We start from the raw sequence: 8709 nt of genomic DNA, 5'->3' as shown, positions 1-8709 counted from the left end.
GTTGCGTCTGTATAATTTTCAAGACACTATAATGAAATTTTAATATGACATCTGGAACTATTTTTTTTATATTACTCATCTGAAATGAAAGTAGACGGTGAACGGCAGAATTACTATTTCGTAAAAATAAAGGTACAATATAGGAGCGGTTGTTTTCATAGGGCAAACGAACCACTGTGGCCATAGTCGACCTAACCCTAACCTCTAGTCAGTATATTAGAGTCATAATTTTAGTGGTGCAAAGCCTGGACTATGGCCGACAAAACTATAGAAAGTAGTGTTTCCCGTTTTTTTTCATTGAAATAGTGGTACATGTACGTATTTTTCTTATGTGTATCATGAATGATACTATCTTGGTCACTGCCTAGTTATTGGATAGTAATAAAACTTCGAAAACTGAAAAGTTCGACTTTGTGGTAAAGAAATGATTTAGAAATACATATTTATCAACGCCAAAAGCTTCCAGTTCCATGCTGCTGCACCAAAGCTCTAAATCCAGCCACTGACAGTGACACTTTGCACAAAAGAGCAACATCAATTAAAAGTTATATCTTTATACAGGTGTATGAAAAGCTATCCTTTTCCACCTCACGAATCAGTTCCCAGAAAAGTCAAATTAGCTGTATAGTCGAACTTATCCGACGTATACAGTTTCTTTTATATTGTGACAGTCAAACGGTGGCTGCAAAAGTCAGAAATTAAAAAGCAGCCACTCAGCGACAGTAAGCTTGTCTAATTAGCTATATAGCTAAATCTAGCTATAGCTAGAAGTAGCTATAGATCCGAAAGCGATCATGGCACCAATAATTAAGCACATACAAAAAATAGGATAAACGATCAATATACCAGATTTTTCGAATACTAACATATCTTTTTGAGCGAAGGCACAGGATAATGCCGTAAACCATAGTTCACGCTTGTAAACCCAAGTTCATTGTCGTAAACATAGGTTAATATTCGTAAAAGTATGGTTTAGGAGCGTAAACCAGGGTTCACAAGCGTAAACATAGGATAACAGCTGTAAACGTAGGATAACAACTGAAATTCTTAGTTAAGTCTAGAAACCTAGATTATCAAACATAAACCATGGTTTTCACTCGATATATTAATATTATAAAGACAGCTATGAATTTTGGACATGAACATGGGTTTATGGCCATGAACCAATGTTTACAAGTGTGAACCTAAGTGTATTAAAATGAACCTATGTTAATGACCATGAGCCTAGGTTTATGACCATGAACCATAGTTTATGGACGTGACATGTATGGCAATTGCCCTATAATTATGTGAACCCAGGTTTACGCACGAAAAAATTTGATTAATGATCGATAAACTAGATTTTTCGGATGTAAAAGCATGTTAACCACTTTTTTCGAGTGAAAACAGGATAACATTTTAAACCATAGTTCACGTCCGTAAATATAGGTTCAAGCTCGTAAACCATGGTTCACGCTCGTGAATTCGGGTTCACGCTCGTAAATATAAGAAAATGACCGAAATTCATAGTTCAGTCGAGAAACATAGTTTAACGAACGTAAACCATGGTTTACGATTGATATACTAGAGCATGAATCTAGGTTTACGTTTGATTAACTAGTTTTCTCAAACAAAACTATGATTTTTAGTTGTAACCATAGGTTCACATTCTAAAACTATATTCACACTTATAAGCTTAGGATTACAATCGAAATTCATAGTTAAGTCGAGAATTCTAGTTTATCGAATGTAATCATGGGTTCAAGAGTGTAAACTATGGTTTACGCCAATTATCCTACGTTTTCGCTCGAAAATATAGGTTAGTATTCGATAATCTTCGACCAAGAACATAATTATAATGTCCCCCCCACACTCGGGGAGACTATAAGGATCTTACATGCTTGCCTGTACGGGGTTTGTTCCTACTTGAGGGACAGTGTGGAATGGAAAACCGAGCGTTAGCGAGGTTTTTTTATCCAATCTGTCCTGAGGGTTGGGAAAATGGCTGTCTTACACAGACAGACATGTTAGATCATTAGCTCGACTATTCGAAGAATAGTCTAGCTATTCTACTCACCCTGGCGTCGGCGTCGGCGTCGGCGTCACACCTTGGTTAAGTTTTTGCATGCAAGTACATACAGCCATCAGTGAAAGGCATATAGCTTTGAAACTTATTTCTTCTTTTTCTAGGTCAATTACCAACCTCTCTGGGTCAAGTCCCATAACTCTGACATGTATTTTGAGCAAATTAATGCCCCCTTTTGGACTTAGAAAATTTTGGTTAAAGTTTACATGCAAGTTACTATCTCCAAAACTAATGCAGATATTGATTTGAAACTTCACATGTGTCTCGGGTTATAAAACTAGTTGATAGCAGCAAGTCCCATAACTCTGACTTTCATTTTGGCCAAATTATGCCCCCTTTGGACTTAGAAAATTCTGGTAAAGTTTTGCGTGCAAGTACATACAACTATTCTAAAAGGCATATAGATTTAAAACTATTTTTTCTTTTCTAGATCAATTACCAACCTCACTGGTCAAGTCCCATAACTCTGACATGTTATTTGAGCAAAATAATGCCCCCTTTTAGACATAGAAAATTTTGGTTAAAGTTTTACATGCAAGTTACTATCTCCAAAACTATGCAGATATTGATTTGAAACTTCACATGTTCTTTCGGGTTATAAAACTAGTTGATAGCGCAAGTCCCATAACTCTGACTTTCATTTGGCCAAAATATGCCCCCTTTTGACTTAGAAAATTCGGGTTAAAGTTTGCGTGCAAGTACATACAACTATTTCTAAAAGGCATATAGATTTAAAACTTATTTTTCTCTTTTGCTAGATCAATTACCAACCTCACGGGGTCAAGTCCCATAACTCTGACATGTTTTTTGAGCAAATTATGCCCCCTTTTAGACTTAGAAAATTTTGGTTAAAGTTTTACATGCAAGTTATTATCTCCAAAAATAATGCAGATATTGATTTGAAACTTCACATGTGTCTTCGGGTTATAAAACTAGTTGATAGGACAAGTCCCATAACTCTGACTTTCATTTTGGCCAAATTATGCCCCCTTTTGGACTTAGAAAATTCTGGTTGAAGTTTTGCGTGCAAGTACATACAGCTATTACTAAAAGGCATATAATTTGAAACTTATTTTTTCTTTTTCTAGATCAATTACTAACCTCACTGGATCAAGTCCCAAAACTCTGGCATGTATTTTGGGCAAATTATGCCCCCTTTTGGACTTTGAAAATTCTGGTTAAAATTTACATGCAAGTTACTATCTCCAAAACTAATGCAGATATTGAATTGAAACTTCTCATGTGCCTTCGGGGTTATAAAACTAGTTGATAGCAGCAAGTCCCATAACTGATATGCATTTTGGTCAAATTATTCCCCCTTTTGAACTTAAAACTCTTTTGATATTTAACTTTTTTGGGTAATATTTTCCTGCTTCTGGGTCAATATTTCGAATAGTCGAGCTTGGCTGTCTTACGGACAGCTCTTGTTTTTCTTTCCTATCACGTTCAAAATAGACTGTGGAGACAAATAGATTTGGGTATTACTTGGCATTATTTTATTATAGTTTATGACGTCACAATAGTGCTAGTACTATGTGACGTCACTTTAGTGCACGCTATCTAAAACAAGATTTTTCCCTAGGGAAAGCCAGGAATATCTATCCCCGGAGCGTGCTCGGACAAATGTATACTTTCCCCGCTGGGTAGTCAAGAAATATTGTTTTGGCCCTAACTGTCCATCCTTCTGTACGTCACACTTCATTTCTGGTCAATAACTGGAGAACCATTTGACCTAGATCCTTAAAACTTCATAGGGTGGGCTTGTGGAGTAGACAACCCCGTCAAAGGTCAAGGTCACAGGGGCCTGAACATGGAAAACCGTTTCCGATCAATAACTTGAGAACCACTTGACCCAGAATGTTTGAACTTCATTGGATGATTGATCATGTAGAGTAGACGACCCCTATTGATTTTTGGTCACTGTATTAAAGGTCAAGGTCACGGGCCTGAACATGAAAAAAAAATTCCGATCAGTAACTTGAGAATCACTTGACAAAGAATGTTAAAACTTTAAAGGATGATTGGTCATGAACAGCTCATGATCCCTATTGATTTTGGGGTCACTATAATAAAGGTCAAGGTCACAGGGGCCTGAACATGAAAAACCATTTCCGATCAATAACCACTTGACCCAAAATGTTGAAACTTCATAGGATGATTGGACATGCAGAGTAGATGATCCCTATTATTTTTGGGGTCACTCTAATGAAGGTCAAGGTCACAGGGGCCTGAACATGGAAAAACATTTCTGATCAATAACTTGAGAACCACTTGACCCCGAATGTTGAAACTTCACAGGGTGATAAGACTTATAGAGTAGATGACCCCTATTGTTTTTTGGGTTACACTATAAAAGGTTAAGGTCACAAGGAACAGAACATGGAAATTCATTTCCAGTCAATAACTTGAGAACTATTTACCTAGAACCTCCATATTTCGTAGGGTGATAGGAGTTACAGAGTAGATGGCCCCTATCGTTTTTGGGGTCACACTATCAAAATTCAGGGTCACATGGGGCTGATCATCGAAAACTCTTTTCAGTCAATAACTTTAGAACCACTTGACCCAGAATGTCGAAACTAAATAGGATGATTGGACATGCAGAGTAGATGACCCCTACTGATTTTAGGGTCACATGATCAAAGGTCAAGGTCATAGGGGCCTGAACATGGAAAACAGTTTCCAGTTCATAACTTGAGAACCACTAAGCCCAGAATGTTGAAACTCTGTGGAATGATTGGACATGCCAAGTAGATGATTCCTATTGCAGCCAACTGTCAGTGTCACTTTGACTTTTGCTCCTGTACCCTATTGACTTCCTGCCTATATGACTATGCATTGGGGGAGACATGCGCTTTTCTACAAAAGCATCTTCTAGTTGGATAATTGGCTTGTAGTGGATCATAGTTTACGGACATGAACCTATGTTTAGGAGCGTGAACATATGTTTATGACCATGAACTTGGGTTTACAAGCGTGAACCATAGTTTACAAACGTGAACCCAGGTTTACGCTCGATAAACTAGGTTTCTTGAACAAAGTTATGAATTTCGTTATCTTATGTTCACAAGCGTGAACCTATGTTTACGGTCATAACCCATGTTCACGGTCATAAACCCAAGTTCATGGTTGTTGACATAGGTTCACGTTCGTAGACTATGCTTTACGCTTGTGAACCCAGGTTTATGCCCATAAACATAGGTTCACGCTCATGAACTTAGGAAAACGACCAAAATTCATAGTTCAATTAAGAAACCTAGTTTATAGAACGTAAACCTTGGTTCACCAGCTTAAACTATGGTTTACGCCCGTTATCTTATGTTTTCACTGGAAAATATAGGTTAGTATTCGAAGAACCTAGTTTATCGATTGTTGATCCTAGTTTTTTTACCGTGAACTGGGTACCCGTAATTATTGGACAATTGGCGTGCCATAAGTGATAATGCAAAATTTGTCAAAATCAAATGCAAAGTGGTAATAATCACATCCAAATGGTTTATAAGATGAAAGACAATAACAAAAAACCAAGATCTTTGCTGGTCATATGTTTGTTAAATGCAACAGTATTTTGCGATAAATCATTGGTGAATGTTTCACTTGTGAAAATCATTGTAGCATATGACAAATTTAGTAATGACTTTTCGCAGAAATTCACAACATGTATTGAAACTGAAACTGCATAGATCTCCATTTTTAGCTCACCTGATCACTTGATGTCTGGCGTCTGTTGTCTGTCTGTCTGTCTATCGTCTGTCCATCAACATTTAGCTTGTGCATGTGATAGAGGCTGTATTTTTCAACTGATCTTCATGAAATTTGGTCAGAATGATTATCTTGATGAAATCTAGGCCGAGTTCGAAAATGGGTCATCTGGGGTCAAAAACTAGGTCACTAGGTCAAATCAAAGAAAAACTTTGTGTATGCGATAGAGGCTGTATTTTTCAGTTAATCTTCATGAATTTTGGTCAGAATGATTACCTTGATGAAACCTAGGCAGAGTTCGAAAATGGGTTATCTGGGGTCAAAAACTAGATCACTAGGTCAAATAACAAAAAAACCTTGTGTATGCAATAGAGGCTGTATTTTTCGATTAATCTTCATGAATTTTGATCAGAATGATTACCTTGATGAAATCTAGGCTGAGTTCGAAAAAGGGTCATCTGGGGTAAAAAACTAGGTCACTAGGTCAAATAAAAAAAGCTTTGTGTATGCGATAGAGGCTGTATTTTTCAAATAATCTTCATGAATTTCGGTCAGAATGATTGCCATGATGAAATCTAGGTCAAGTACGAATATGGGTCATCTGGGGTCAAAAAGTAGGTCATTACGTCAAATCAAAGAAAAACTTTGTGTATGCGATAGAGGCTATATTTTTCAATTAATCTTCATGAAATTAGGTCAAAATGATTGCCTTGATGAAATCTAGGTCAAGTTCGAATAAGGGTCATCTTGGTTAAAAAATAAGGTCAAATCAAAGAAAAACCTTGTGTATGCGATAGAGGCTGTATTTTTCAATTGATCTTCATGAAGTTTGGTCAGAATGATTGCCTTGATAAAGTCTAGGTCAAGTTCGAATATGGGTCATCTAGGGTCAAAAAGTAGGTCACTAGGTCAAATCAAAGGAAAACCTTGTGTATGTGATAGAGGCTGTTTTTTTTTCAATTGATCTTCATGAAATTAGGTCAGAATGATTGCCTTGATGAAATCTAGGTCAAGTTCGAATATGGGTTATCTTGGTTAAAAAATAAGGTCACTAGGTCAAATCAAAGGAAAACCTTGTGTATGTGATAGAGGCTGTTTTTTTTTCAATTGATCTTCATGAAATTAGGTCAGAATGATTGCCTTGATGAAATCTAGGTCAAGTTCGAATAAGGGTCATCTTGGTTAAAAAATAAGGTCAAATCAAAGAAAAACCTTGTGTATGCGATAGAGGCTGTATTTTTCAATTGATCTTCATGAAGTTTGGTCAGAATGATTGCCTTGATAAGGTCTAGGTCAAGTTCTAATATGGGTCATCTAGGGTCAAAAAGTAGGTCACTAGGTCAAATCAAAGGAAAACCTTGTGTTTGCGATAGAGGCTGTTTTTTTTTTTTCAATTGATCTTCCTGAAAGTAAGTCAGAATGATTGCCTTGATGAAATGTAGGTAGAATTTGAATAAGGGTCAGCTGTAGTCAAAAACTAGGTCACTAGGTTAAATCAAAGAAAAACCTCGTGTATGTGATAGAGGCTATATTTTTCAATTGATCTTCATGAAATTTTGTCAGAATGATAGCCTTGATAAAATATAGGTCAAGATTGAATATGGGTCATCTAGGTTCAAAAACTAGGTCACTAGGTCAAATCAAAGAAAAACCTTGTGTATGCGATAGAGGCTGTATTTTTCAATTGATCTTCATGAAATTTGGTCAGAATGATAGCCTTGATGAAATCTAGGTCAAGTTCGAATATGGGTCATCTGGGGTCAAAAACTAGGTCACTAGGTCAAGTCAAAGAAAATACTTGTTTTTGCTCCAATTTTAATGATAATTGGTCAGAATATTTTTTTCCATGAAATCACTAGGTCAAACATGTTTACACTGTTATGGTGTATTATGGTGTGTTTCTCAGGTGAGCGACCTAGGGCCATCTTGGCCCTCTTGTTTGTGATTGTCTCATAAACCATTTTAATGGAATTACATCTATTTTATATTTGATATTGGCATATGTTGAACAATAATTGTTATTGATTTTATAGCTTTTCCTAATATATATAGCTAGATTTAGCTATATAATTAATTTGTGACTTTTCTGGGACCTGCTAATTATCTCTGTTATTACTTGATAGATTTGCATCAAAGGTAAAGGTAAGCTTTATCTGACGTGGAAGCAAAAGTGTTTGCCACTTATTTACCAGTCAACAGCTCATCAGTCCCTTCCGAAGTTACTGAGCCTCTTCCTGTGTCTTCACCGTTCAGCTGTCTCGTCAGCCTCCATAGCTTTTGGCCATCTTGCTATAGGTTGAGCGAGGATGATTTGTTTCTCCAGCACCTTCATCTGTGTTTCCAGTTTATGCCTGAGGAATTTGGCCTTGGCTTGCTCTAGAGAAAGGTTATTTTCTTGTGAGGGATTGTTTTCAGCTTCCTCCTTGGCTTCTGATAGCTTTGCCTGTAGATTCTCCAACTCATCACTCCAGTAGGGCTTATAGTCCTTTCTTGCTTCAGCCTTTAGTATACTGGTGTTGAAGTCTTTGAAGACCCGGTTGATGTCTCTACCTTCCACTCTGATGTCTTTACAGAGCTTATCACTCAGACTTTGGTAAAAGATCCATTTGGCCTTCTCGTAGTACCATCTGGGGATGTTAGGTGAAGTAGAGGCTATACGGTCCTTAGTAAGATGGACTGGGCAATGGTCACTACCTCCTAGTTGCTCATCAACTTCCCGCTTGACATTTCCATGTATGTCATCAGTACATAAAGCAAGGTCAGGGATGTGACCTTGTTCGCAAGCTTCTGGAGTAAAAGGTTGGGGGATTGTCTGGCTTGTTGATGAGGTTAAGCTTGTGATCATCTTGCCAGGTCTCCACTTCCTCTCCACGTTTATCCAGGTGGTCATATCCCCAGCTTTGTGAGTGACTGTTAAAGTCTCCTACAATGATGAACCTGGT

General features: G+C 37.2%; 1 protein-coding gene across 3 annotated transcripts in view; it reads left to right on the top strand.

Moving 5' to 3' along the window:
* The first annotated feature begins 73 nt into the window (after positions 1–73).
* LOC123563669 (NADPH:adrenodoxin oxidoreductase, mitochondrial-like) overlaps positions 74–8709 on the top strand; it is a 38620-nt gene continuing 29984 nt past the window's right edge. Inside the window, exon 1 of one of the 3 annotated variants that reach the window (XM_053534553.1) lies at positions 74–132. The gene's annotated coding sequence lies outside the window, so the exon portion shown is untranslated. Of the gene's footprint in view, positions 315–8709 lie in introns of all 3 variants that reach the window. The other 2 variants (XM_045356601.2, XM_053534546.1) reach the window with 2 other exon arrangements.

The sequence above is a fragment of the Mercenaria mercenaria genome, chromosome 2, assembly GCF_021730395.1.
Source record: "Mercenaria mercenaria strain notata chromosome 2, MADL_Memer_1, whole genome shotgun sequence".
Lineage (NCBI taxonomy): Eukaryota > Metazoa > Mollusca > Bivalvia > Venerida > Veneridae > Mercenaria > Mercenaria mercenaria.
The sequence above is the reverse complement of the archived record's forward strand: the minus strand, read 5'-3'. Positions and strand labels throughout refer to the sequence as shown.